Source organism: Lampetra planeri, chromosome 75, assembly GCF_965212315.1.
Source record: "Lampetra planeri chromosome 75, kcLamPlan1.2.h2, whole genome shotgun sequence".
In the NCBI taxonomy this organism is placed as follows: Eukaryota; Metazoa; Chordata; class Hyperoartia; order Petromyzontiformes; family Petromyzontidae; genus Lampetra; species Lampetra planeri.
Genome location: NC_136180.1, coordinates 58,183 through 67,935, shown reverse-complemented (window position 1 = coordinate 67,935; position 9,753 = coordinate 58,183).

Genomic DNA, 9,753 nt, shown 5'->3' with positions numbered 1-9,753 from the left:
TGTTGTGCTCACGGTGTGGGGCGTCCGTGCTGTGTTCCCGGCACGTGCCGCGCTGCGTTGTACGATTATTGTGTTGTGTGTGTTGTGTGTGTTGTGTGTGTTGTGTGTGTTGTGCGTCGTCTGTGGGGGGGCTGGAGGGGGACTCCAGGTAAAGATACACGTGTATATACGCTCGTCCTACGGTTTTCGTATTTATTCGCGGGGGGGGGTTCGTCGGATTATTTTTTTTCTTTCTTCCTGGTGTTATGCTCGTTGCGTTATTGTTCAAAAAAAAAAAAATGAGGCACACGCTGGGGTATCGAGGGCTGAATAAACTTTTATTGTCGATGTTGCAGCCGGGACGGCTGCGAGCTGTACAGGGGGGGGTGATGTAGGGGTCTTACGGAGGGAATATGTGTCGAGCTGATATGTATGGGATCCAACGGGAAACTAGCACAGTGGGCGGGGCTACGTCAGTGCACGGGCAGGTGCCCTCTACGACGTCCGCGCTTCGGACGTTACGATCCCCCGGGGCCCCACCCCTCAGGTATAAAAGGGAAATGTATCGGGGGGCTAGGGAGAGTTGGGTTAGCTAAGAAGAGAAGACGGAAGACGTCCCAGATAGAGCCCTGGTCTCCCCCTGCTACGCCGTCCTTGTCAGGACCGCGCAGGCTCGAGTCAGTGGCGTGGTGCCAGAGCCAGAGCCAGGGTTGGTCTGGACTCTGAGTACCGGGCCCGACTGACCAGTGTCGGGCCAAGATAGCCTCCCCTAGTCCACGAGAGGAGGACTCTGAGGCAGGCTAGGTTTAGCCTAGAGGTGTGTCCTCAGATAGACGGGTGAGGGGGCCGATACCCCCTCAGTGTGTATGTCACAACGTGTGGTGTTAAATAAACAAGTGTGCCTCCAACTCCGGTGTGAACGAGTCATAAGAGTACTACAGTAGTACTAATCCCATATCTGCATTTCCCACAAATATGCTAAATTCCTCTTGATATGCAAACTATTTGGTCAAGGCGCTCTTCCACCTCCAACCCAGCTTAAATATACGCTCCAAGCCTGGGGTGTTTCATTCAGACGCTGTCTTCCCGACATACCTTTCTTCACCTGAGGACGGCTGCTTGAGTTGTGGCCGAAACGTCGTGATAATTATTTTATTATGTTTTATTTTTATTATTTTATTATTTTCCTTCTACGTGACTTTACCGAAAGAACCAAGAAGATGAATCCCTGCAGTCACGTAGTCACGAAAGCTTTAAATCGAAATTCAAACTTCCATTGTTGTCGGGATGACTCTAGGAAGCAAATGATCACCCCCAATAAAGTAAAACAAACACACACACAGACACACATACCACTCCCCCTCCCCAACAGCAAAGCAATATCAAAGGGAATTTGGGTCCTTTGCGAGAAGTCGCGTGAAGAGGGGAGAGAATTTCACGTTTTTTTTGTTTAAGCATAAACACAGATCGTGCAGTCTCATTATTCTTGTGACGGAGGCTTGCGAGGGGCAGCCTCTGGGGCACGGCCTCGACATCAACCATGGGTGTCGTGTCTCGCAGAGAGAAGGGACGATGTGTCGTTAAGAGCAGAGTTCGGCATGAGCCGACAGAGTATCGCTGAAAGTTTTATTTCACATTTATCCTGATGTGTTGAGTCGCTCGCAAAGTCAAGGATTGCGACAAGTTTGATTGCACTAAACGTTCACTGTCGGCTAAGAGGTATGCGAATACAATTACAAGTTTTGAGAGCGAATGCCAGCAGCCGCAGCTGGAGTTGAGCTAACGAGCAATCAACAGGGAGAGAGGGCGGAAAGCACCAAGCATCTGTAATGTGAGGATATATCCGGGTCGTTGACGGATTACAACTCGTCATGATGATTGGCTCTACCGGTCCTGATCCATAGCCAATGGGGGGAAGCCTAGGGGCGTGGCCCTGACGTAATGGAAAGGTGACAGCAGTAGGTAGAGGATTGGTTCTGCTGGCTTTAGCCACAGCCAATGGGGAGACGAGTCAGGGGCGTGGTCCCGGGAGCCTACGGTGGAGTCTGGAATGATTCCATAGAGGCTAACCAGGATTGGTGGAAACGTACCACGTGACCCGGGTATTAAATAGGGGTGGAGACGAACAACACGTGGTCAGAACTGGAACGAACGAAGGGGAGAGGCCACGCGAGAGCGGGGGTCCAGGCTGCCACGTGGTCCAGGCTGCCACGTGGTCCAGGCTGCCACGTGGTCCAGGCTGCCACGTGGTCCAGGCTGCCACGTGGTCCAGGCTGCCACGTGGTCCAGGCTGCCACGTGGTCCAGGCTGCCACGTGGCTGCGCGCGACTCTCTCTTTCTATCCCTCTCACGCTGTCTGTCAGCAGCGTGAAGGAAGTGCTGTAATGAAAGACGAATAAAGACCGGATTCCAGAAGTCGCTTCAACGACCTTTATTACACATCCACCAACCAAGGGCGTCGGCACCGGCAACCAGCGGACGAGCGACGAGAGCCATCGTGCATCGCCAGAGAAGAACAGAGCAGTGGGAAGAGCCTGAGCCAGCGCAGCCCTGAAGTAAGGGCGGGTGTCTGTGTGAAGCTGGCAGCTGCACGATCAGAGAGAGAGCACGGAGCAGTGGAAAGAGCCCGACCAGCCGCCCGTGAGCAAGAATGTCAGCGCCAGCGAGAGCGCCGTGTGTTCGACCCACACACACACCGACAAGCACCAGCTGGGAACCAAGACATCCAGCAGCGGACAAGCAACATTGCTGCTGCTGCCTCAAAGAGAATGAGCAAGAGTGAGGAATGGCGGCCCAGCGGAAGAGCTGCGTGCGCTATCTGACGACGGAATCATCGCGCACCGCCGACGGCGAGCGTCGTGCCGACTCGTCATCCAGCTGCGGAGAGAGCCGGCAGCTAACACACCTGATGATGATTGCTTGTGTTGCAGTCAAAACGTCGTGAGAATTTTATTGTTTTATACTTTTATTATTTTATTGTTTCCCTTCTACGTGACTTTACGGAAAGAACCAAGAATATGAATCCCTGCAGTCACGAAAGCTTTAAATCAAAAACATGCCCTGATGATAGATGGCATTGTCTTTGTGCTGTTCGCCTTTTGGCGTTCTCTGGTCTAACACTGGTAGTGAGACTAGGCCCTAAAGAAGGCTGTCTCTGGTGCAGACCAATCCGTTTCAAAGACAATGCCTATGTAGTGACATCGCTGGATGTCAACATGCTGGGTGCAGTGCCGGCCCTAAAGGGGCACGGCGTGCGTTGTAGCGACATTGCGGATACCACAGGGGTGTGGGTGTAGTACCAGTGTAAGAGGCCGTAGTATACCCCCAGGCCGTAGTATACCCGGGGTTAAAACGGCCTAGGCTAGATTATACCCGGGTATATTATGGCCTAGGCCAATTTATACTCTGGGGTATATTATGGCCTAGGCCAAATTATACCCCCATGATAGTAATAGTGTTGAGCGATATACACATGAATTGCTAAATTTTTCCAACATTTTATTTAAAACTGTAAACACATAGACTTTGATTGCTTCAACCAGAAAAAAAACTTTAATAATAACCCTATCCCTAACTCTAACCCTAACTATTACCATAACCCTAACCCTATTCCTAACCCTAAAAATGCTTCAATTGATCAAATTGAGATTCTTACTTCCATTTATACGCTTTTTAGATGTCGATTGAAGTTCTTTGAACTTTCTCATGGGGCATATTTTGGCCTGGAGGGGTATGGTCTGGCCCAGTCTAGTTTAATCCCCCGGGGGGTATAGATTAGCCTAGGACACTTTATCCCCCCGGGTATACTATGGCCTGGGCCAAACTACACCCGGGTTTAATCGGCGCAGGGGTTATTTTAGCCTGTTACACCGGCCCTAGAGGGGCCTGGTAAACGCTGAATGATAGCTCTAGATGGCACTACGCTTTGCGTACAGTCCCATGTGTGTGTGCCGGCCGAGAGATGAGGTTACTCGAGGCCATGGCACTCTGGTTGACCCGGGAGGACACGTGACCAGTTAAGTCTACAAAGGAGCCCCAACTGGGGGCTAGGGGTGGTCACCTGATTGGGACCCAGATTCTTCCCGAGGATTCTGGAAGGTGGACGTGGCTAATGGCGGAGCCAACCACGACACAGAGAATAGTAGCCGGGTCCCCAGAGGGACTGGGGTTGTTGTTCATCCTGAAGGAACCTTCGTCTACGTTCTACGAGTCTCCAACACGTGGACCCATCCCCAAGCTGTTGGTCCCGGTCTGTAGTAGCAGTTACGTTGTAACTAGAAACCGTTAGCCTGGTGGTCACCACTGTAGGTTGTTATTCTGTTAAGGGGCAAAGTTACCCCGTGTGTTGGAGTTGAATAAATGTGTTTCCTCCAAGTCTACGTCTGCGACTCAGTTGAACCCACTATCTGTATAATTATATAATTACATTATTATTAAAGACAATGCATGTAACATTATTATCACAGCCATGTTTGTTTACACGTCCACCACAACTACTGCATGTGTGGTTAATGCAGAGGTATTATCGGTTGTGGTGTTTGAACATCTTAACCACAACTCCCTGTTGTATTGCTGCTGCCAGATAGGGTACACAACTCCTTTCTTATTCTTCATTGTTTGATAACAGGCAAAAAAAAGGTCCCGCAACATATTCCCATAACGCTGACCGTATGTGCAATTTAAATGCGGCGCACTGTCGTGTTCTGACTTCCAAACAGCATCAAGCTCTAAGTGGTGTTTAGGTTCTTGGCATTGCCCTTGTACTGGTCTACTTGTTTTCAAAACCTTATATGGGCCGGCTTCACCACCACATATTCACGCGATAATGAATACTGGTAGGAACGAAGTGAACCAGCCTACAATAGATGATATCGTCCGTCCGTCCGTCCGTGTAGCAACATCGCCCCCTACTGCAAACACTTGGCATGACCCTACAAAAACCTTTAGACTCAGTGACGCTTTCCTGGCTAAACAAGTGTAACATTCCCTTATAATTCCCTCAGATAGCTTTTAATTAAAACATTTAAATTAATGAGGCTTTCCTGGCTAAACAAGTGTAACATTCCCTTATAATTCCCTTAGATAGCTTTTAATTAAAACTTTTAAATTAAAATTTAACTCACAGCGGCCTAAACCTACAGCTAGGCCTAAAGCCTCGAACAACGCCTCAAACGCTCCCTTCGTATTGTACCCCCGTGTGTGTGCAAGGGAGTTAATGTTTAACAATGTTACATTCCCTGATGCTTTTAAATAGAAACATTTAAATTTAAAGCGTTTACATAAATAATAAAAACATTTAAACTAAAAATTAACGCACGGCGGCCTAAAGCCTACAGCTATGCCTAAAGCCTAGAACTAGGCATCAAACTCTCCCTTCCTATCGTACCCCCGCGTGTGTGAAAGGGAGTTAATGTTTAACAATGTTACATTCCCTGATGTTTTTAAATAGAAACATTTACATTTAAAGCTTTTACATAAATAATTTAAACATTTAAATTAAAAATTATCTCACAGCGGCCTAAAGCCTACAGCTAGGCCTAAAGCCTATAACTAGGCCTCAAACTCTCCCTTCGTATCGTCCGATTAGGTGTAGCAACATCGCCCCCTACTGAAAACACTTGGCAGGACCCTAGAAAAACCTTTAGACTCAGTGGGGCTTTCCTGGCTAAACAAGTGTAATAATACATTATGTTTATATTCTTTGGTTATTCGTTCCTGCCAGCCCACCCCGCAGGGTCCTGTTCGGTACACCCCCTCAAGGTCGTTAAGATCTGCAGACTCTGCACCCTTCTGTGCATTCCTCGATCCCTGGCTGTGTTCATGGGGTGAATGGGCGACTTGCTGTGTCTGCACCTCGGTCGTGGAATTCGCTATCATTGCACATTCATTTAACCGACAATGTGGAAACTCTTACGTCGCGTCTAAAAATACATTTTCCGAAGTCCGTTTATTCTATTTAGCTCCTCCTTCTCTCTTGGTCTTTCCTTAACCTATGTCTTACAGGGCGCATTGAGACATTAGTGGAAGGCGCCTTACAAATAAATGCAAATAATTATTATTAATGGAACGTGTTGGGGCTGAACAACAAAGAGCGGAGGCATTGTGGTGCTCGCCAATTAAGAAGAGGTGTCGTACATTCTCCCACGTGATACCATCGTAGATATTGCATGATAAGAAAAAAATGAAAACGTAAAATGAAGTGACAGCAGTGGAAGAAAGAATGTTTTTTTTGTTTCACTTCCCTGTGAGTCTGCAATAGTGGAGTCACCATACCCACATGTACACACACACATACACACAGACACACACACGTACACCCACACAGAAACATAGAGACACACACACAGACGCACACACAAACACACGGACACACAGACTCTCACACACACAAACTCTGACACACACAGACACACACACACGTAACATCCACACAGACAACAACAACCACCATTCGCCACTAAGTGGTGGTGACGTCACCACAACGCTTGTGTCAGGCTACGTGCATGTTAAGGCCACGGGAAGTGTCAAACGCCTGTTGGCAGGAGGTCACGGGGCAGACCAAGGTGCCATGGGTCGACTGAGGTGACTGGCCAATGCACCACCTGTGCCCCCTACTATGCCCACTTGCTGCGCTTTATCCGCCCGGTGCTCTGCTCATTGTTGTAAACATCGCTCCTTTGCCCTCCGTTGTTGCTGGAAGGCGACTGCCTTCAACTGCCCAATAGCATCCTTCACGAGCCTCCTCCACAGAGGCCAATCTTGACACCGCTGGTACCTGTCATTCGCAAGTCCAATCAGCTCCACGTCCTCCTGTACCACATCACTCCATCTCTTATCTAGCCCGTGCCACGCCCATTTAGCCCCCTCCATCCGGCATGTGGTGGCTGGATATGCGGGCTACATGACCCAGAGAACGATAGGACTTTGTCCAGGTCTTTCAAGGATGTGTGAGCTCCTCACACAATCCAGCCTGGTTAAACCCAAAATGGATCATAGCAGACTGGCCTAAACCTTTCTCCCGGCAAATATTTTCCATTAGGGGGTCCATGTTTCACTCGTAGACAAAGGGAGGGCATAACCGGAGCCAAAAAGACCTGAAGCTTCGTGTGGAGTGACAGACCAGGTAGCTTCAATACAATGTTACGCAACCGATAAAAAGATAATGCCGCTCAACTGATTCGGAGTGAAACCTCTGCTGTCAAACCGGAGCTGGTCAGGAGCAAACTGCCTAGGTATGAGAAACTCTCCACTATCTCCACAACTGCCCCATCTCCAATTGGGACTTTTCGGGGTGGAGTGGCTGGTAGTGCAAAATACCCAGGCAGGTACTTAGTTTTGTTGGGGCTGATGGTAAGGTTCCACCTCTTAGTGGCACGTTCCAGGTTCAGCAGCAGCACCTCCAACTCCTCCTCTGAGTAACCTGCAATTACCAGGTCGTGGGCATACATAACATGGTTGAGCAACAGGGAGCCATCCCTCAACCACACTCACCCACTCAAACACACATACAGGTACACACACAAGCTCACACACACTCACACTTACACACACTCATATTTACTCACACACACACAGGCGTCGCCGCTGTGATTACATTTTATTGAGAGAGTAACTGAGTAAAGTGAACACAGCTTTTCTTTCTCAGCCGGACCCCAAGACCACGATGATAAAGAACCAAACTCCCACACTACAGTGCAGCACTCAGCACTAACACCATCTAGACCTCCTAGACAATCTTCACCGACTAAGACCCTCTTCACTGACGAGACCATCTAGACCATCTACAACATCGAGACCAACTAGACCATCTACACTGTCTAGACCATCTACACTGTCTAGACCAACGAGACCGTCTATACTGACTAGACCATCTAGACCATCTAGAATATCTAGAACATCTCGACTCTCTAGACCGTCTATACTGACTAGACCATTTGGACCATCTAGACAATCTAGACCATCTAGAACATCTCGACTCTCTAGACCGTCTATATTGTCTAGACCATCTACACCGTCTACACCAACTAAACCGTCTAGACCATCTAGACCATCTCGACCATCTACACCATCTAGTCCATTTAGAACATCTAGAACATCTCGACTCTCTAGACCAACTAGACTCTCTAGACCGTCTATACTGTTGTAGGGCTGTTGCGGGAGGGCTGTATGTGCATAGGATCCAACGGGGAACAAACACAGTGGGCGGAGCTCTGGGAGTACACGGGGCGGTGCCCGCAACGACGTCCGCATCGGGCAGCCTGGGGGGTTGTGATCCTGATGGGGGTATAAAGGGGGATGATAGAGAGAGCTCGTGGCTCAGTCTGGGAACGAAGGAGGAAGAGAGAAGATCCTCTAGCTAGAGCCCTGGACTCCCCTGAGACGCCGCCCTTGTAAGGGCTGCGCAGGACCGAGCCAGAGGCGTGGTCCCGTGAACCAGGGTCAGTACCCTGGGACTCCGGAGACCGTAGCCCGACTCACCAGTGTCGGGCCAGATAGCCTCCCCTAGCCCGTTAGTGGAGGACTTGGGGGTAGGTCAGGATTAGCTAGGGTGTATCCCCAGTTATCCGGGTGAGGGGGCCGATACCCCCTCTGGTGCTGTCCTGTAATAATAACTTGTAATACATATACGTGTGCCTCAACCTGGGTGTCCAGCGTCTTCACCGGTACTTCATCTGGTGTCAGAAGAACTACGGACATGGAAACACGCCAGACAGCTCGAGCCAGAGTACCGGAGGAGGACACTGCTGAAATCGTTGAGCCCGAGACGGCTCACCAAGACATGGTGCAGCCGGGGCCTGACGCGTTCCTACCGGGGCATCGGCATGAAGAGGGGCCGCAGCCAGACGCGCTACGGCTGGCTCACGAAAGGCTGGCGGAGCTGCTGTACGCCGCTGCCGCCACGCTGGAAAACATCACGCGGCTGGGGGCTGGTGGTCCACCACGGGGCGAGGGGAGCCGACGACCGGAGCGCCTTCCCGCCATTTCTGAAGACTCAAACTTTGAATTTCCCGCCATCGCCACGGCAGCTGCAGACGGCGTGGCCGGGCTCAACCTTGGGTCCGACACCGCTCTCGCTGGGACAGCCGCATCATCGCCAGCGGAGGGAGCATCATCACGGCTGCGACAGGCGATTCCATCTGCCATTCGCGCCGACGTACAGCCGAGTCCCGGGGATAGCAGCCTGCAGGCTTCCAAGGCGAACGCTGCGCTGCAACAACGGCTGCCTCCGCTTAAAGAATTTGTTGGCGCGGAGGGCGACTGGGGCGGCTTCCAGCGACGCTTCATCGCCCACCAAGAAATGGCAAGGTGGTCGGACGCTGAAGCTCTCTGCGCGCTGCCGGCGCTCCTCGACGCCGACGCGCTCGCCGCCCTCACATCGGCGCCGAGAGAGAAGCGTTCTACTCTGCCGAGGGCGCTACAGCTGCTGTCCGGGGTCTATGGACCTTCAGCAGAATGCAGACAGCAGTTCTACGATCGCAAGCGGGGTGAAAAGGAGTCGCCCCTGGCATACAGGACGAGTCTCCTGGCGCTGGCTAAGACGGCTTTTCCCCGTATGGACGACGACGGTGTGGACGCGATGGTCACGGAGAAAATCCTCCTCCTGGCAGACGACCTGGACATCGCTGTCGTCGCACAAGAGGACGCCGAGATGACCTCTCTCCAGGCGGCGCGCCTCCTTCACGCCAACCTTCTGTCCCTGCGGCGGAAAGCCAGCAGGGCATCGGCCGGGCGTGCGGTGGCTGCAGCCACCCTTCCGACGGAGGAGCTCTACGC